This window comes from Leptidea sinapis, chromosome 42, assembly GCF_905404315.1.
Source record: "Leptidea sinapis chromosome 42, ilLepSina1.1, whole genome shotgun sequence".
Classification (NCBI taxonomy): domain Eukaryota; kingdom Metazoa; phylum Arthropoda; class Insecta; order Lepidoptera; family Pieridae; genus Leptidea; species Leptidea sinapis.
Window position 1 is genome coordinate 634,615 of NC_066306.1, and position 22,359 is coordinate 656,973.

A 22,359-nucleotide genomic window follows, 5' to 3' on the forward strand; every position below is an offset into this window, starting at 1 on the left:
AACAAATTCGTTATAATTATAATTTCGATTAACTTTCTGCCATCCGTCGAGATAACAGCTATAGTCGGGTTATTCTGTCCAGAAAAACAATAGAGTTTTTCAAAATGCATTTGTACCTTCATTATAGGGGACACCGTAGACATTCACGAGACATAAAACGATTCAATTTAAATACATTTAAATGTGAAGTGGAATTTTTTGTTTAAATGTCATGGAAGGATGGCGAGGACCCGCGAGGGTGCGGTTACAGCAGTTAAAAGTAACAGAGGCCACGTGAGTTAGCTACAATTTATATGTAAATCGGACTTCTCTTGTATAGGCCAGGAGGCAAAGCCTGGTGATATTTACAAAAAAAAAATAAGTTTACTACTCAATTTCTTATTGAAAAGGAAATTTTGTTTAATTACTCAATTATATAATGCAAACAACAGTTACAATTTTACAGTGTAATTTATAGATCAGCCATTAATGAAAAGCAAAAGGTGTCACTTGACGGTAGAATTATAAATGACGTGCCCTGTGCCGATTTTATTTAAATTTTACATTTGTTTGTGAAATTAACTTACTATACCGAAAAAAAATACCTATAGAACCTTCTTAAGGTTTTGATCTTTTTGAATCGGTATTTAGTTGCAATATTCAAAGCTTAGATGTTATTTAAGATTTTTTATGAACTTTTAACTAGAATATTTTTTATTCCATAATTCGTAAATATTCATTTCTAACTCCCAAGCATTTACCTAGTATTCATATATCACGAAAAATTGTTGATTCTACAAAGTCGCTGTGCGAGGTAAGTCAATTTTGACAAAACGAGTGGTACTACACCATGTGAGGTCAAATTTGCGGCTTATATAGTTGAAGGCGGTGGTAGTGTCTTGTTGCGTCTACTACCATAATCACCTATACATACTTTGTTATGTCAAATGTGTCTATTTGTACGAGCATTAAAAATTAAAACTATCTTTTATCGTGATTTATCTACATAATGAATAAAATAATAATAATAATCGTTATTAATACATACATACCTATTATGTAATCATAATTAATGAAATAAAATAATAAGTTATTTTGCTTTGGAATAGGGTATGTCCAGATCTTAAATATTACAATGTGTTCTCTATACAGCTTAAAATGAAAGGATAAAATATTCTCAACCAGCCATTTAAAGAGTCTTGATATGAATATTTTATTTGACAGTATTTTCAAGTCCTCGGGCAATTTGTTATATAATTTTATACACATGTTATGGCTTTTAGTATAGTAATATTACCATTTTTAACCGACTTCAAAAAGGAGGAGGTTCGCAATTCGTCGGATTTTTTTTATGTTTGTTATCTCAAAACTTTCGACTGGGTGAACCGATTTTTATAATTCTTTTTTTATTTGAAAGATGGTGCTTCCCATGTGGTCCCGTTGTAATTCCATATCTGACAGTGGCATCCATGAAAAAAATCATAAAAGTCCTAAATTTGCTATACTTACGTATAGCAAATTGAATAATAAATTTACGAATAACTCAATATCACGCTAACCGATTTCAATGATTCTTTTTTTATAAGAAATGACATAATAATTCAAAGATAGTTTGGTGAGAGTTTGGCTAGGTTATGATTACGGAATCCATGGAAAATTAACGGAACACTTCAACTAAGCGCTATTATGATTTTTTAGGACTTTTTTTTTTTATAATACAATACGAGACGTAGTACATAATAATTAAAAATGTTTCCTAAGCCATTCCGCCGTAAGCTCCTGCACTAGAAAGTGTGGTCTCGTCAGTCTCCGGAGACAAATCTAATTGCATTTCGCTGAGGTGAGCAGTTGCTACCTCTCCTTTATGTCTCTACAAATAATCTGATAGTTTTATTATGCAGGCTATTCTACGAGCGACAGAACCTTTACTTTGTTAGCAACGCTATGATCAAAGTAAGACACTTTTATACTACCATTGAGGATTTTAGTTTTGCTATAATTTATTTTCAGAGTACTTTAAGTTTATATTTCCTTTTTTTTATGGAATAGGAGGACAAACGAGCGTACGGGTCACCTGGTGTTAAGTGATCACCGCCGCCCACATTCTCTTGCAACACCAGAGGAATCACAATTCCTTGAATGATATTTTAAGCTTTCTTACTTTGCTTTGTATTAATTTAGTATAGAGCTAATTTTGCAACTGCTGGGAAGCTTCAAAGTGAAAGTCAAGTTATTTAGTGCAAGTCAGGATGACGTACAAAAGTTACAATAGCATTCAAATGAGCATAACAATATTCATTAACAAAATTTAGAACATTAATTCCAACTATCTTAATCATTCAAATAATCTTTCATATTATAATAGGGCTTAGATGTTAATTTATTTGGTACGATATATTTAATTTTTTTACTATTATCTTACTACTTATGCTTACCTACACATTAATGTAAATAATATTAAGAATTGCTCCCCAATCTTTGTAATTGTATTAAATTTATTCGGCAGCATGTTAATTTATTTATAACCTACTTAAAAACTGGAGGAGGTTCACAATTTGACTATATTTTTGTACCTTACCTCATAATATGTACGTTCGTCGTCCCTCCACTGTTCTTGATCTATTTGAATTACTGCCGGTTTTATCACAAGAAAAAAAATCAAATAGAACTGTGTAGTGTATGTGAATTCACGATAGCCTAGAAACGTCAACTAAAAGCTAGTTGTCAAAGTCAACGTACTCGTTCTAGTGTATGTGAGTGAAAGAGAAGGAAGCATTATGTCATCTCTAGCGCACATGCGGTCGTGACAGTCAGTTGACAGTTCGCTGTGAGCGACGGAAGGGATTGGGCGCGTTTGTTTAAGAGCCGATAATATTGAAATATATACTACAAACTGATGATGAAATCTACAAGAAATTAAGAGAATTGCTTAAAATTCTCTTTGTAGAAATAAACAACCTTTTTTCTATTGTAATGGTCCCTCGTAATAATTACTTATCCTTAGACCAGTGAAGCCTTTGAAAATGATAAAGAGTGAAAACAAAATAAAAGTAGGTGCACCCATTCGAAAAGTAAGAGAATATAACAATAATGAAAGGAAAAATAATTTACGGGCGTGTGTGAGGTGGTTAAGGTTAAAATGCGGCTTATCTCGATTTCCGACGAAACTGCAAGTCTTATGGAAAAAAGTTAAGTACCAAAGTTGTAGGTCATAAAAAATCTACAAATTTTGTTTTTATACTTTTTTACATACCAACATAATTTATGTGTAAAATTCAACTACCCGAATTTTTGTTTTTTTATTTTTATCTTTAAAAAAGAATTTTTCGCCTGTTAATTAATTTTCCTTTCTTTTTTTTTTCTTCTTTTGGCAATAGCGTTTACTTTTTGCCAATAACGTAATTTTCCTTTAATTTTTTTTTTATATTTTTTCAAAGGATTTTATCCAAAATTTTTTTTTTCATAAATTATTGACCCTGGTCTATTTGTCTATTGCCATAATATTATAATGATGGTATTTTAAAGGTGTAAAAAAAATAAAAAATAAAACGTACAGAATCCAAACAGGTATATCATGGCTATATTCAAATGAACTCTTGTGGGATCTTTTGAGAAATTTTCAAATTTCAAAGATTTATAGACGATGCTGTATTAAAGATAATTACTAGATGAGACAAGTGTATTTTGTATTGACATCACATTACGTAAATAAGTATTAAATTAGTTTTATACCGCAGCTTGAATTTATGACTATTCTAAAGAAACTTAATTTTAATTTTTTAGTTACTTTGTATTACTTTAAGCATTTTTTTTATGAAAATAGGGTACGAGATGAGCAGCACGTTCAGTTGACAGTAACTGATTCACCTTGCCCATTACAATGCCACGCAGGATTCTTAAAAATGCGCTCGTCACTTTGAGACAAGATGTTAAGTCTCATTTGCCCATTAATTTCATTAGCGCCCTTCACACCGAAACACAATAATGTTTAATGCATGTTTCAACTCGGTATCATTTTAATTTTTTTGTATAATAATGCAGAACAAAATTTGTTAAAATAATAAGTTTGCCATTTTAATTTTCTTTTTATTCCTCTTAGTTGATAGAGAAGAAATTATTAAGAATTATTTTAACCTCTCTACATTTGTAATGTGAGCTGAAGAAAAGATGGAAACCTGTAATAGGTTATTGTAGTTAAGTAAACTTATAGTGCCATAATAATCTATATCGCATAGTCATAATATTATTTATTTCTTTGTTTTTCAAAAACTTTCGTAACTAGGACTTTTCTTATTATTATTATCAAAGGAGAAACCCATCCAACAACACCTAATGGCACCTACAATTAACTTAATGCTCTCTAAGCCAAAAAGCCCTCCGTATTTCATACAATATCATAACCGAAGAATTCACAAAGAGAAATATATCCCGAAGTTAGTGGACGGTGAAATTCAATTTGCTAAATTACATTTTCCGTCAAGTTACCTGCTCGTCCCTCACGTCGCCTCGTGTCAAACTTGTTATAACAACGATGGAGACTTGGCTGATATTTTTCGCCACTAAAATGATTTTTATTGGAAATCCAAGACAAATACAGTTTCAATTTAAATACATAACCTAAGATTAAGGATTGGTGTCCAATGCGCTCCAACTAGATACCGCACTACCTAAGAACAATAGCTTTTTTATTACGGCTACTATTAGATGCATTCAAATTTTGTAACATACAATTATTTTACATTGAAATTAATACTTACTGATGATATGTGATCCAGTGTTTATCTTTTTTCGTGTTGCATTATTTTTACAACGGCAACAAAATCTTACTACGGCATTTCAGTTTCAATTATTAGCAAAGTTTAACAGAACATGTGGCATGTTAACGTCACACATTTTTCGAGACTGGCTCGAGTACGTGCACTTGGTCGTAGAATTAGTTGCCGCACTTTGCGACTCAGCCTGCTGTATCTAGTTGGAGCACAGCGGAGACGAATCCTTTACTGTAAGTACATAAGTTGCTTCATATACCTGTAATGTTGTCAAACCTGACGTCTGTCAAAATGACGTCGTGTCAGCCGTTGTGCCGGCACAATTAATCTATTAATATTTTCTTAATCTTCTTAGTTACTTTGTAGTTTTTATGCTCGTAGGTTCTTAAAAGCGGCTGCGCCATGTATTGTTGGTATTTTTTTGTTATTTAATTAAATACTTTAATAATTATAAATTCACTTTAATCATACGTATATAAGGCTCGGTTGCTAAAGACAGACACGAAAGGGAAACAATGGCTGACAAGACGTCAAATTGACAGACGTCAGGTTTGGCAACATTACATAACATTTTAAGTAAACAATAATCTAATCGGAGTAGGACTATCTGTATGTATACATCAGAATTTCAGTGAAATTGATGCAAATCGTCAAAGCCGTTTCCAACTTACGAAAAATATTTTTACAATTGCTATCGGAGAGTGCGCTGCCGACGAGTAAACTGTCCGATACTGCACTGTTCACAAACCTTTGAATTGTTAATTTGTGCCCATAAATTTAGATATAAATAACGTTTAAATACAGTATCATTATACTAGTATAGTAAATCAAATCAAATCATTTAAATTAAACAGTTTTAAAGGATTAAAACGCGTGTACGAGAGTAATTGTAATGTGTTTAAACATAAGTTTTTTGCGTATTTTTATTTTAGTTTCCAACTTGAAAAAAAAAACACTTTTTGTTTTTTTTAAAACGAGAACCTTAAATCGAGATCTGGAAAAGTCTTGAACCGTCGGGTTAACTAAAATATATATGTAACTTTTACGCAAAAATCTTATGTTACAACAGTTACAATTACATGCGTTTTAATCCTTTAAAAGTGTTTTATTTTAATATATAACACTCGCGTTAAAGAAAATAAGAAATTGTTAAGTATTTTTCTTTTAATATAATATATTACAACGCTGTGAAATCTGAATTCTCGAACGTTGACGACATTAAAATTATAGATAATATAATGATAATTATTAACTTCCCTTAAAACGAGACCTTATAAAATGAAAAAAGTAGGTAGCTAAGGAATTCACTTACGACCGCTTTCAATAACGTATCTCTAGTTACGGAAATATTGCTATCATCGTTTAATGACAAGATCATATCTATCCATAGTTATGTCCAATATTGTTATAGTCCAATGCTTTATGTCGATAGGTTATTGAAATGTAAGTAAGCGTAAAATAATAGATTTGTCTATGTCTAGTAAGTTAAACTAAGGATAGATTGAAAACGGCCGTTAGTCGGCTCAATATGTAATAATCTCACACTTAGAACCTACAAATAGATTTATTGTTCAGGTACTTACGCAGTAAGTACTATTAGTTAACTTTTACGATTTTTACTTATATAATATCTTAATATTACGCGTAGTAATCCGACATTAAACTATCTCATAATGGAGTTCGAACCTGTTGGAGAGTTGGCCTACGTTGGTGTCCTCTGTATTGGATTACAATGGAGGGGTCGCGACTGAAGATGATACAAAAATAACATCGCTATCATATCATTTCTTACTTTATTTACGGACGGTTACCAATATTATTATTAATGTAACAGAAGTGAAAAACATTAATCTGGATCAAAATAAAACTTTAAAGGAATCGAAATAACAATCAAGTACCACGGACGAGTAAAAAAAGATGGACTCCGCGCCGTGATATTAGCAAGTAAAGCACCGTTATGCTAGTGTGTGCGCGGTTACGGGGGATACTAGTCACACTATTTTTTCTCTCTTAAATAATCATATATGGCCACAAATTCTTATATACTATAGTTTTTACAGTTTTTCATATATAATAAAATATTTTATTGAGACGCAAACTAGTCTGTCACAGACGATGACAATTCTCATAATGGCCGCCTATCGGCCTGTAGTATATGTAGTCTAAGTGTATGATTGGGGCTATGTATTGGCACGTTCATCGGCTTGTTTTGGTGTACACTGTTATCAAGTACGTATGTAATTATAATAATTAGATAAGTATATATTATATTTACAAATTTAAGCAGAATCGAAATCTAAAAACTTAAAAAATTATAATATGATAACTAAAATTTACTTGTATTTTACTTTAATTTAATTTGTAATTACTTTTTATAATCCGTACGTTTTGTTTTAGTTTTTAAGTTTAGCAGTAATTGTTTTATATGTTAATTAGTAAAGTAAATTTTATTCAGGCAAGGTGTCCCCCTTGAAGTCATGTGCCACGCGCCACAGAAGATCAGCGCTGCAACATATTTATATTGGAACACATACCTGAGTGGCTCCTTTTTTAAGCAACACACGTGTTTATATTTTTTATAATTTTAAATTGTTTCATTTTTGTTATTTGTGTGTAAGTGGTTATAAAATAATATATTATTAAAAGGAGTCCCTTTAGGCAAGGTTCCGAAGGTACTGGCTGCGTTCTTCCACTGAATAGCTAGACTAATTCTTTGTCCGAGGTGACCGAGACTTGAGCTGGCTGCTCTTCGGTCTCCTGTGATGTCGACAAACCTAAAACTTTAAATGATAGGTATAATATATTCTCATACCGTCATGTCGTCATCCAATACTTCATACACTGGGCTATATTTCATCTCGCGCCAAAAAAGACACCTAAATTACATTTATATGACGTTACCAGCAATATTATTTGTGTATTCTATAGCAATGCATGAAATATTTTTAAATTAAAGTGCATTATATAAGCCACACCTGTCAGTCTGTCTTGTGCAATGTGCTAATATTTTTTAATATTAATCTAAGCTACTTTATTAAAAATAATCGAAGCCTAGGTAAAGAGAGTAGAAAAACACAGTAGTTTCTTTAATGAAATAAAATAATTAAAAGAAATTAAATCGCTTCTTATTGTTAATGAGATTTATATTACAACTAAATGGTACTAATAAAGTTTTTTTTAAAGAGGAATGAAAGCCTATAGGTATATGAACTTTATCTTGAAAATTAAAATATTTAATTCTTATAGAACAGTATAAATTGACTTTGGGAATATCAATTAGCTTTAAAGACTAAAAAAGATACTTAACATTAAATGGAATAAGAAATTAAATTGAAAATTCTCTTACAAAATAGCCGCGTAGAAGTAACGTCTCCACAACCTGAGAGGACGAACAATAAATAAATAAAGATATTTACAACCAACGACATTAAAACAGCATACCTACATACTTCTTACTTTACGTTAGTTAAAAGTCAATGAAATTATTGTTGGCCATGAAATTTGTAAAATTAAGACATCACTTCTTTAATTAAAAATGGTGTTTGATGTTATTATAAACAATTACACAAATAAAATTTGAAAAAACAAAATTTTACTAACGATGCGGGACTCGACTTTGCATATTAGGAAATTGACTTGAGATGTCGCTCTTGTAAATCTACAGCGACACCTCAAGTGCAAATTGGGGTTCAGCAAGTTATCAGCTGTAAAATAGACCCTGTAGATGAAGCCTGAGAGTTGAACAAAGCATACAAGATTTTATAACATTAAGCTACTCGAACGGTTGGCTCAGTTGTTTCGGTTGCTACTCGAACGGTTGTCAACACCGACATGGAACGCCGGAGGTCGTGGGTTCGAGTCCCGCATCGTTCATAAAATTTTGTTTTTTCAAATTTTATGTGTGTATTAATATAATCCTAGAAGTGAGAGTTAGCACTTTAAAAACATAACATAAAGTTTTTAATTTTTTTTTTATTACTTTCAACTCTGGGATTAAATATACAAATATAATTTATATACCAGAATTTATGGACGATTAGTAACTTGAACGCGTGCCCTCTAGGGATACTTCTCAGCGCATTCACTAATCAGCTAACGAGGCAATATCTATAAATTTTAGACAGTTAGTTAATTTACTAATAATGCGCCATCTACAGGATTTACTTTACAATTAACCACACTTATTTCATACTATAAAAATTCTTGAGACGCTCAAGATTTGAACAAATATGCTCGGACTAAGTTTTACGTACATTTGTGACGTAGGACGTATCTTAGGTAAACTTTCATATTATTAGAGAAAATGACTTCGTACTAATTTTCATGTGCAGTATAAGGAAAAATACATGAAATATATGGTTTGTAATGTGAAAAACACGTCAAAGTTTTCACATCATCAGCTCAAAAGAGTGAAGACAGATACCAGTGCGAGGCTATTTTGCACAGGGTGCCGGCTAGATTATGGGAACCAAAACGGTGCTTATTTCTGCCGTGAAGCAGGAATGTGTAAGCATTACTGTGTTTCGGTCTAAAGGACGCCGTAGCTAGTGAAATTACTGGGCAAATGAGACTTAACATCTTATGTCTCAAGGTGACGAGCGCAATTATACTGCCGCTCAGATTTTTTGGGTTTTTCAATAAACCATTAACTCAAACTCCTGCTCATCTCGTCCCTTATTTTCATAAAAAAATCACAAATACTCATGGCATTTCTGGTACTAATAGTTTATTTTACATTTAACGAAATAAACTTTTAGTTAGAAGTAAAGGCGTTTCCACTTACACCATCAACGGATCCGACATCGTATCGTATTTGTAAAGAGTCTTCTAGACCAGTGGCGCATTTCTAAATCAAAACACGGCCCGTTACCCTCGAGAGTGACTTGCGGAAAATTGGAAAACGAAACAAGGTGAAAAATATTATTAAGTGGAGCATTCACCGTGGCACCGACCACGGCGCCCCCGGGACTCTGTTCTATAACATCTCTCACTCCACACAATCAACTTTACGAAACATTGTTTTAATTTCATGAGCTCTACTTGGAAAACATTTGTTGTTGAAGCCTGACATGTTATATATATTGCGAAAACAAACACCACAAAATAATGAATAAAATTATTTACTCCTTAAAACACGATAAAAACAATAATGAGAGCGTAAACTTTGAATCCCTTATAAAAATATAACACAGGGGAATATTAGATTTGGAAAGAGGTCTGGAAAGGTCTTGAAACGTCGGGTTAACTAAAATAAAAATGTTAGTTTTACGCAAAAATTGAATGTAAAAACAGTTACAATTACATGCGATTTAATCCTTTTAAAGTTTTTTTATTTAAATGTTTAACACTCGCATTAATCAAAGAAAATACAATATTAGATTTGTTATCAAAGTTAAAGTAACTGTGCATATAAATTAATAATGTAACGATTGCAGAGGTATTTTGTGCTCAAAATATAAAACCTAACTACAAATTATTTAAAGCTTTTAAAGAATGCAGTTGAAAAACATCACCTAGTTAAAAATAAATTTATAAGTTAAAATATATTCCCGAGTTTATTTGCAAGGCAGCTTGTCATTGCGAAAACTTCACAATTATCATTGTATTGACACTTGACAGTGTTGTCAACGTTATTGTAAACATTTTGCATTTTCTTTGTTTATCATCAGTTATAACTTTATACCAAGTTCATTTGTAAGGCCGTACAAGTTTTTCAACGATATTAAATATAATGTACTGTTACAATCTTCAGTATACAAATGATTTATGTTTTCTTTAGTGTTAATTCCGCCAATATTTGTTTTTAAAACAATTCGACACGTGTTTCGCCTCTACACGAGGCATCCTCAGGACGTGAGCATATTGCTGCATTTAGGAATAATCATCCCGAAAAGTCACACTTCGCGAAACATTTAATTGATACAGGTCACTCACTCGGAAACAATAATAATTTTAATATTTTACATACATGTGAAAAAGGATTTCACTTAAATGTGTTAGAGCAATTAGAAATAATAAAACACAAAAATAACATGTTTACATTGTTGAATGAACAAACAAATTTAGTCCCATCACCTTTGTTACGTGTCTCTTCCGGGGGTAATACGTCACAACAGCCGACCAATCACAGCGCGTCATTTCATGGGACGAGGGTATAAAAGAGCTGCTTCCGGCTCATTTGATTATCCCAGCGGAAACTCCATAGGGAGTGCCGCTTGCGCCTCTCTCTCCCCATGAGAAGGTCGCCTTCGATGTAGGCTTAGAGGGCACCTGCCCAAAGCCAACTGCAGGTGGTGTTTAGTGGGTAGGCACCTAGGTTTCACGTGAGTCCCACATAACCAACGCAGACTTAGGCTGCGTTGGTATGCATGAGCATTCACCACCTCCCTCCCGTCGTTATCCCGGAGGGTAGCCCATTCCCTTGCTTGGGCGCAAAAAAAAAAAAAAAAAAAAAAAAAAAAAAAAAAAAAAAAAAAAAAAAAAAAAAAAAAAAAAAAAAAACTCATTTGATTCAGTCTCGTGCCAGATTTTGGCGAGACAACACGTCCTGAGGATGCCTCGTGTAGAGGCGAAACACGTGTCGAATTGTTTTAAAAACAAATATTGGCGGAATTAACACTAAAGAAAACTTAAATCATTTGTATAATTATGGATTTCCGCAAAGTAACGCCTAATTCAATAAATTTTCACAATCTTCAGTATTTAAATAAATTATGTATAAATGGTATTAATTACATAATTACACAATACAATCTTTAATAATCTGTGGGTTATGTCACAGTGAAGATTACATTGTTACAGCTAAATATTTAAACTGTGCTTTTTAACAAGCTTTCATATATTGCTTGATATATTGATATATTACTTTATCATATATGTATGTCGGAGAACGAAGACATTATAGTAATATTGCCTCTATGAATAAATTCTATTCTTTTTATTATGCCTGAACTGATGGCGAACGTCATCTGTCAAAGTGTATTTGAAGTTGTCATTGTGTACGTAAATGTCTGTGACACGATTGAAGTTAGTTATTATTGTCCATCAGTAGAGCGCTCATTTAGAAGTCGCATTCGTCTTCGAGATAGCCCCCGCACTGGTTGTGCGCACTGATCGAATCAAAAGCAACAGGGTGGATTCCAACACGTGACGCCCGATTTTTATTCTAAATAAATCTCCGACATGTATGTATAAATCTAATGGATTCCTTAATCGTGATTTTCACTTTAAAACTTCGCATTGAATTGAAACTTTATACACTAATCAAGGATCGAAGACAAAACAATAATTTTAAAAGTCTCGTTATCCTTACTAGATTTTTCAGAATTAACAATTTTTTGTCACAAAAACCAAGATACGCTTTAAGCCATGCACACATCAAAAAGTAGATTATTCGTTGTTTTGAAAACCTTAAAGGAAGTTAAGTTCGCCTTACAAGAAAAACAAACTTTACAGTAGAAAATATTATTCTATCAAATAAATTACGAATAGTGTACTCACACTTACAAAACAAAAAATATTTATAACATACTTGTGGTGCTTTTTGAGATATTTTAAATTTGAGTCTACCGAACCAATTACTTCAATGCAATATAAAACCTCACGCTTTTTTTACAATATTTTTTTTTGTTAGTCACACTATTCCTAATTTAAAATTATTGAAAATTTTTCTGCTTTTTAGCACTGATAATACGACATAGATACATACGGATTAATATTCAGTTATTTTTATTTTTAAAGCAGTCTTAGTTACTATTATTTGTTATATTGTATTTAAATATCTGGCAAAGGTAATACATTAGTCTTATTTCAAAATTAAAGCAAGTCTCACACTATATAGGTCGATCATACGTTTCGGCCATTTTATTCGACGTCGTTTACAAAGGTGAGGGCGCCCTAAAACGTTGCGTGTATTTAATGCGGGCCACCTTCACTAAAAGGCTGTCGTTAGGAACCCACCAAGCGATTTGTAGGCTCAATTGACTGTCAATGAATGGATGTACCTCGATATGGGGTTCACGCTTCGCTGAGGGTGAATTTTTATTTATGTTTTGGATGTATTGAGATTTGTGACAAAAGTTTCGGTGAAATAATGTTGTTTCCTATCATTTGATTCAGAATTTATTACTATCTTTACAATCTTATATTTGTAAGATCCCATCTTATTGGAGACCTTGGTAAAAATTCATGTTCAAATAAAATTTGAAAACAAAATTTTATGAACTATGCGGGACTCACGACCTTCGGCGATCCGTGCCAGTGCTCTAACCAACTGAGCTAACCGTTCGAGTGACGTATCGTCATAAAATCTTGTATGCTTTGTTCAACTCTCAGGTTGTGGCTTCATCTACAGGATCTACTTAACAGTTGATAACCTGCTCAACCCCAATATTTGCATATTAGGAAATTGACTTGAGATGTCGCTCTTATAAATGTAAACAATTTCTTATGTTTTTAAAGTGATCACCCTCACTTCTAGGATATACAAATAAAACCTGAGGTCGTGGGTTCGAGTCCCGCATCGTTCATAAAATTTATTTTCAAATTTTATTTGTGTATTAAAAATTCATGTGTAAAATAACAGTTTGACAAAATCAATCTTTAAGTACCATTATTTTTAAAACTTCAATGTATATAAAAATAATAGCGTTATTTTTGTTAGATACGAAAGTTTCATTTCGTAGAGTTTTAGTTTAACGCTGAAAAAAAATCATAATTATATCAGACTAGCTGACCTGACAAACGTTGTTTTCCCATATAAATTATATATTTAAACCTCCCTTGAGCTTTAACGAATCTATTACAAAAGATTTCATTGAGATCGGTCGAATAGTTTAGGAGTTATTAGTGAACATGCAAACATACATTCTCTTTTATATATAAATATTTGTACATGCTCAGATATCTTTATTTAAAAAGCACTGTCATCTTCAAAATGACTACATTTTATAAGTTTACATGTATGTATTCTGGCTAACCATAGCTATAGAAGTAACTAAACTAAAGTAATAAAATATAAAAGAAAGAAAAGCCAACATCGAGCGATGCAAGTGGAAGTCTTTACGCTCGATCAGAAATCCCCACTCACCTCAACCTAGCATTGCTCTCAGCTGATAGCCCAATTACTGAAACTGATGAAAGAATTGTGTGGACATTCTACTGATATTATACTTCCTAAGAAAGAGAGAAAATATTATTATAAACACACACACATACATAGACACGCGTTGTTCCCGTCGGGGTAGGCAGAGACAATAGAATGTCACTTGCTTCTATCCTTACAAACCTCACGTGCTTCCTCTACATTAATTACTCTTTTCATACATGCTCGCCGGTTCCGAGTGCTTTAGGCCTTTCTTTTTTGGAAAACCTCCTCAATTTGGTCGACGAATGCTCTACGAGGTCTCCCGCGACCGACTTGTCCACACACATACATATTATATACAGCAGTAATAATAATTGTATCTCTAGATTTTTCTGACTAAGTAAGAAGTTGAGCTGAAGATCAATATAAGTTTGAAGCCGCTAAAATATCTTTTACTGACACTCCAGCAAAATTGCTTTTCAGAATTTTTGTTTTTGTATTTCTTTCGTTTAATACCAACGGATTTACTTCAAATTAAATCTTGCAAATTGTATTTACAATAGTATCTATCAAGTTGATAATATTTAAATCTCATGGGATTGGGTAAAAATTATCTAATGATTATATAGCAAAGTAACACAAATTATAACATAATTTATACCTATATATCTCAATAATTACTCTGATTAGTAGAAATTTCTCTTACGTATGACGTAAGAGAAATTTCTACCAATCAGTCATATGCATCGTAGTCTTAATATGAAACAATGGCAATCCTTAATAATTGCAAAAATTTAAAATATGCTTAACTCATTCTCATTTTCTCTCTTAGCTCATTTTCGGTGGCAACAACAATTCACAAGCCGTTAGTAGCACCATTTGAGGAATATTTTTGTGAGTACTGAGTAAATCTTCCTTAATCGACTCGAGCCGACTTAACATGAACGCATAAAATTCTCAGCATGTTTTCACTTCAAAAAGGGACTTATAAACATATGGTGAAATAACTGGGTAAGAGTTATTTTTTTCAGATTTCCATAACCCAAAATATAACTTTTAATTAATAAAAATATATATAGTAAATATTATAAAAGTCCTTAACGCACTGCAGGATGAAATCAAAAATGTGGAAGACAAATCACAGCATGCATATATATAATGCATAATATCGTCTTATCCACATTACTTCATCCTCCATCTACACATCGTAAGTATACGTTTTCTTTCCATAAAATTTCGGACACCGGCTTTGTTACCTAAGATTATTTCTTTAGTTAGACTTATACAATTCTACAAAAGAAACAAAGTCAACAACATAGTCCGGATGATTGCGAAACAAAAGAGGCAGTGGGCAGGTCACATTGTTTAACGGACAGATAACCGTTGGGGAAGTAAAATGTTCGAGTGGCCACCACGTATCGGAACGCAATGTTTATGGGTTCCCCTCAAGGTGGTGGTGATTGGATGAGGGCAACACAGGATCAATCATTGGAGGGGCCTTTGTCCAACAGTGGACGTCTTTCGGCTGAAAAAATGTTGATGATGAGCATAATATATTAGATTTACAAGAAATTTTGTCGACTTTGATTATTTTGAAATTTTTTAGGCGCTCTTAGTTATAGACCTTACGATGCTATATTATTAGGGTTTTCATCATTCATCATGTCTGTCTGTCTGTCCGTGTATGTCACAGCAACTTTTTCCCGAAACTATAAGAACTATAACTGTTGAAACTTAGATGATGATGAGGTGATATTGAGGTTTCAAATATAATTTTTTTCTATACTGAATAGTTTGCTTGAGAGACACTTCCAAAGTGATAAGAGGTGTAACAGAGGTGCCAGAGTTTGGCGAGTCACCATGTCCTGAAGATGCCTCGTGTAAAGGCGAAACACGTTTCGAATTGTTTCAAGACGAATATTGGCGGAATCAACACTCAAAAAAACTCAAAACAATCGGATACAAATTAAATTGGTTTATTGAATCCCAGAACTAAGGGATGCCACTTAAAAAAGTATGTGAGATAACAAATTTATATAAGCCGTATTTGTTATTTATTAGAATGATTAAATAACAAATACGGCTGCACGGGCTTGAACCCTTTGCCTATCCTAATAATACAAAAAAAACGAATATCCCTAAAGTGAGAAAAGAAAATTTAGGAACCAACTTCAACCTGTTACATTTATGTTACAGTGATGCGCGTGCATCTTAAAATGTAATTCTCATCTTTTTTTCATAACGTGCCTAAATAAGTATAACTTCAAAAACACAAACTGTTTTGATGACATTGTTCCAACAAACACGACAACATTTAATTGATTTGTGTATAGGTAACGTATCAAGCTAATTATATGAAGACGTCAATTCGATCTATCACTGCGCGACTTTGATTGAGCTCCTCTTCTTATATTTACTCTCTTTAGATAATTAAGTATTTCGGAGTCTTCATTACGCCTAGTTATACGCGTGTTGAACAAACTAAAGAAATTTTATTACATTTGGCGCTATTTTGCGGGAATTCATAATAGTTTCAATGTTATTTGGTAATATCGTTATTGTTACATATACTAGGCTTTGTTTGCTTACATAGATTCAGAATGCAAGAGATTCTGAATAATTTTATCATAATATGTTAAAATGTAAGTGTTTACTTCCAAGCCACGGAATCTTACGTATGTATTTATATAGTTTTAATTTATTATTAACTCGACCAACCTGGGTCATAAAAGATAACGTGATTGAATTGTATTCATCATCATCAGCCGGAAGAAGTCCACTGCTGGACAAAAGCCTCCCCCAAAGAATTCTACGACGATCGGTCATGCGCTACCCTGGCCGTTGGGGCAGTAAAGTCCTTGAATGGCGACCACGTACTAGAAGACAGAGTTGGTAGGCCCAAGGTGGACTGACGATCTGGTCAAGATCGCCGGAATACGTTGAACCGTATTACAATGGTTCAAATACTGACAGTCAAATCGGCTTGCGAATGAGTTAAGAATACTGTTGCGACTGCCGTACGGATCCAGAACGTACAAATTTATGTTTTAGCATGTATATTGTATAAATGTATGTATTTTTTTTCATGCTATTTGTATAGCCGTAAAAGCCTAGTTTTAAGTCGAATTCAAAAAAGGAGGAGGTTCTCAATTCAATGGTATTTTTTTATGTTTGTTACCCCATAACTGTCATCTGGGTGAACCGATTTTGATGATGATTTTTTATTTGAATGCTGGTGCCTCCCGTGTTGTCTCGTTTCAATTTCGTCTAGTTCTGACAGTGGGATCCATGAGTAAATCATATAAGTCTTAAATTTGCATTTAGTATGTGCGCCACTAATGGACCAATAACTCAATATCACTTAACATCAGTAACGGAACTCTTCAATTCTTAGGAATAAATTAACGATACTCGGCTGAATATTTAGTATCCTATCCAAATATTAGGAGGATGGGTCTATGTAACGGCTTATAGTAAGGGAATAGAGTAGGTGTCAGCCAAGGTAGGTTTGTACCTACACACATAGTTACAGGTGAGATGTGCTTGTGTCGCACGCGGTCTTGACGAGGCGAGAGGAGCGAGATGGACCCGCGGTGGGAGGACACCGATTCCAAAAAAAAAACAATAACTGTGACCACATTATATTGATTATTAAGTTGTGGAAGGATACGCAATATTTTTTTTACTTTTTAGTGCATATTGTATTGTTTTGTTAGTCTTTTTTGAAGTCGGTTGTGTTTTTGTTAAAAAAAATTAACGGCAAGATAATTGAAAAACTAAAACAATAAAATAAAAATCATCAGATAAAATTCATGCGAGAGGACATTGTATTATAGTTAAAGACATTCATTTACAGTCGCATGTCGGTGACGCGAATTCTTCACTCTAATATTTATTTTATTCGTACAAGAGTTGGTCGCTGGCAGTGGCGCCCCGTAGTAAGCTGACACCACCTTTTATCTCAACAAATACAAACAGGCTCAGGTGCTTCACTACACACGCGCTCCATCCAGAAAGCTATTTGTTTTGACAAAATAAACTGTTTGCCATTTGATATTGTGGCCATTGTTTAATGGATGCTTTCTGACTGTCTACGTGTGGACCTGACTGTATATACTGTGTTATTTTATGTTTGCAAATCAATTCATACATTCTCTTGCAATGTTACTAGACTAAGTTGTCTTTTTTTTATGGAATAGGAGGACAAGCGAGCGTACGGGTCACCTGTTGTTAAGTGATCACCGCCGCCCACAATCTCTTGCAACACCAGTGGAATCACAGGAGCGTTGCCGGTTTTAATACCTTTGTGGCTATTAATATTCCTTAACGGTGTTTTTATAGTATAGTAGAAGTGGATACGATTATCGATAAATTATTTTATAGAAGAGAGGACAAAAAAGTGTAAGGGTCACCCGGTGTTATGTGATCACCGCCATCTCAGACCAGAGGAATCATTGGAACGTTGCCGGCTTTTAAGGAAGGTGTACGCACTTTCTTTGAAGGTATACGTCATGTCGTTTTACTAGTGGACCCGACATTATTCAGTCTTAATAAAAACGTGTTTATTATAAGAGGAGAGGTTAAGCAAAGCTATAATGGTCTGTGGTTTTGGAAATGATCTTCGGTAGAAGTGAAGTTTTACCAGCAGTTGACGTAGTGATAAACAAACTTGCGTAACTTGAGGACATTTGGATATATACCTGTGGGACTGTAATCGAGTTAGGAGCCGATTACTGTAATTCCACGCCGGGCCAATGTTTGGCCCAAGGCTAGGGTAATGTATCTCTTTGAGGAGGAATTTTTTTCTCTATCCCCGATCAGACTAAGCACAGCCCATGAACTGGGAGACGAGTTGAAAACTTCCCGCATATTTTGCTGGAAAAAAGTAATAAATCAACCAAGAATTTACTTACATATCTCTCAAATTTGTGCGTTAATCACTAAAAAACCCCAACTTGTCGTTTCACTGCTGGTGTTGTACCACCACTTGTCGTATCAGCCCTCCCCTTAATATTCGGCCTAGTATCTTAATATACGGGGCTCAAAGTTTCGAACGATTGTCTTTAGTTATTGTCTGAAAGGCCAAATTTTAAGAAACTAGAGTTTATCCAAAAAGCGAGACAATTATTCAAACTGAACGATATTTGAGAGCTTTATAAGGCGCTTTATCTGGTATTGGTGTCTGTTCTGGTGCATTCAGTACTCTTAATTCTAGGAATGGCTGCTGGTGGTGAATAGCAACGTAGTCACACTGTGCTTCGTTAACTACACTTATCACGGGAAATTCTAAAGAGCTGTCTGACCTGACCTGCAGCCACCATATAACTAAACGAGAAACTAAGGTTAAAATCACAATTTTAAAAGCAAGTGAACGAAATCTAAATATAAAAAATATTATGATAGGATAATATATAAGTCAAAGTCAAAGTCAAAAAATCTTTATTCACTGTAAGACTTTATAAGTTATTTAGTGCAAGTCAGGATGAAGTACAAAAGTTACAATAGCATTCAAATGAGTATAACAATATTCATTAACAAAATTTAGAACATTAATTCCAACTATCTTTATCATTCAAATAATCTTTCACATTATAATAGGCATCATAATATATTATATAAATATATTTATAAAATAGATAAATAATAAATATTGTATATTTCATTCGAATAAAAAATACATTAAAATATCGAATTTTCTACTATGTTTTATAAATTCTAGTTTTGTGTCTCATTCTTCGTCTAAATTCTGATGAATAATAATAATCAAAATAGAACATTATATGATTTTTTTAAAAATATGTATAATCTCACTTGATAAAATAATATTAATAATATTATATAAAGGTATTTTTTTATTTTAGGTAGAGAAAATGCCAACTTTGCTCAAAAGATGAAGTTATATCGTCAGCTTTTCCGAGAAAAAAAATAGCAAAAAATCTGACAATGCTGCTAGCTCTTCAGTAATACGTGAGAGCTTAGTTGGTTTCTTTATTTAATCTAAATTTAATGTAATATATTAATGCGTCTGTTAAATATTCCTATAGTTAATTATTATTAAGGTTATTATTATATTGATAAACGTGCGCCACTTCACAGAATATGTACACTACATAATCTCACGTTGAATAACACTGATATGTTTTCGTGTTCCCTTTTTACCTATAAAACTAATCTTAAAAAAAATATTCAGTTCTAATCAAACTTAAATCTTATTATTTCTGTTTTCTACATTCTAGTTTTACAATTATATAGCTTACTTTTACCAAGTTTTACTTACCTTTGCTACGATAAACTTGTATTGTAAATTGTACGTGCACGCTTGCACCTAAGCAGACGTCGCTTTTTTCTTTAACATCTACGAGTATGTTCTCAGTGAGACGTTCCAAGGGAATAATTGTAATTATTTTAGTTAGTTATAATTTGTACATGTATTTAATCTTTTCTTTCTGTTTTTGTCTCCAATAAAGTAAATAAATAAATAAGTTTTACTTCAATTGCGCGTAAATATTAAACGCACACACTTTTATTTTCTTACAGCTTGTTCAGAAGTCTGATTTTCTTAGAGAAGAACGAGCAAGAAACTCTAAGGTTGCTCTTTTCAAAACTGAATGATATTACAGATTCTTATTTTAAAATTGATTTTAATTACAATATAATATGCAATGTGATGCAAAAAAATACACAAACGTCAGTTACTAAATGTCTTACACGAGTAACGAAAAAAATGTAATTTAATAAGTATAAGCATAGTTAAAGTTATTGAGTACATACTTAAAGTATAATACAGTAGATGTATCAATCCACACATACCGTAAATAAAATAAAGGCATTATGCGAGCATTTTATTAGGTATTATATAAAAATAAATATTTAATAACTGATTTTAAAAAAAATATAGAAAAAATAAAAGAAATAAAAAAGGATACATCCGATTTCCTGGTGAGATCATCCAGCCACCATAAGGAGCACCCGTTCACGAGCATGACGCATGGATCAGCCATCGTCTCCCTCGACCATATTTTAGGGAAAGGAACGATCTGCCCCACGTCGCCGACACAAGCAGTGGCATTGAGCGAGCATGACGATGCCACATGATATACATAATATTATAACGATACTCACTAAAATGCCTTTACTTACAATTTGACCATTTTATTTCAATTGTAAAAGCTCAAACTCTTTAGAATTATTTATTTATCCTTTTATCCTCAACATCTGGATATCTGACGTTATTTCACAGTGCAGATTCCAAGGAACCTTCTTGCATTTATTTCCAAAACCTTGGTACTGATTTAACTGAGCTCAAAAAAAATTCAAAAGTAATTAACCTATTTTGAGAATATAAGTTACGTTTATAAGTTTATGAAGCAAAGATGGAGTACATGAAAAACATGCTGCAGTACTAAACACAATGATTAGCACCAACGTCATAATATTTAAAAGTTGTTTACAGCAGGTGACGTTTTTACAAACTTTCCCCTAAAACGCGTCTAGCGACTCTGAACTTTAAATCCAGGTGATAAAGGTGTAGGTGGGTGAACAGTGCCCCCCCCCCAGCTTCTGGAGGAAATATCTGATGGTCGGTGACGTTTAATCTTGCGTGGTGCGCGGCGGTCGCGCGTAGCTATCACACGACAGACCTTAGTGATGCGCCGTTGTGTCAACTTTGTCGATGCTTTTTTAGATTTCATGATGAATTATTCAAATAAATTTTATGCACTTCATATAGGTTCTTGGCAACTCAAAACATTATAATCTAAAGTGGGATGAAGAATTCCTAAAACAGTGTACAGTTTTTTAGTAGTAATCATGAATATTAGGTAAATAGATTTATTTTTCAGTTCTCATTCTCGGAAAGTAGTGTTGTTTTGATCTGATTATTGGGTAGCTGCTTCCCTCCATAGAGAGGAGAAAACTCATACAAATTACTTTCCACCTAAGGGCCGGAATGAATTTTGAAAATAGAACTTCTGTCAGCTGTGAAGAGTTTTATGTAATAAAAACTAATTTCAAAAAATTCTGCGGCCATGTAACTTTCTAAACAGCCAGTGTGAACTTAGCGCAGACTTCTTTGAGCGATACGCTGCAACAATTACGCGGTGAGTTCAAAATTTAAAAAGTCGACGTAAATTGCCCTAATTTAACAATTCATTTTAAATAGGTACTACTAATATTATTATATATTATCAATAAATAGGTTAGATAAATAACTAGTTTTATTTTCCTCATATTCAAAATGAAAAGTATAGTGTTTAACACGGGTAAAAGAATCAATTCCTACTCGGACTATAGCCGTCTAAATACCTCGGGAATTGAATCTTTCGACCCTCGGTTAACAATCTACTATTGTTGTTGCACGTGTTCAACTGCTTCGCAAAGAAATTTATATAGATATATAATAAGGCCTGATAACGTAAAATAACTTATCAACGAAGTAGATAAATAATATTGCTCGCATCTTACGGAAGCTAACTTTCCCCAAGTTAGCTTCCCTAAGATGTCTTGTCGTTTTTATGAATCACTTTG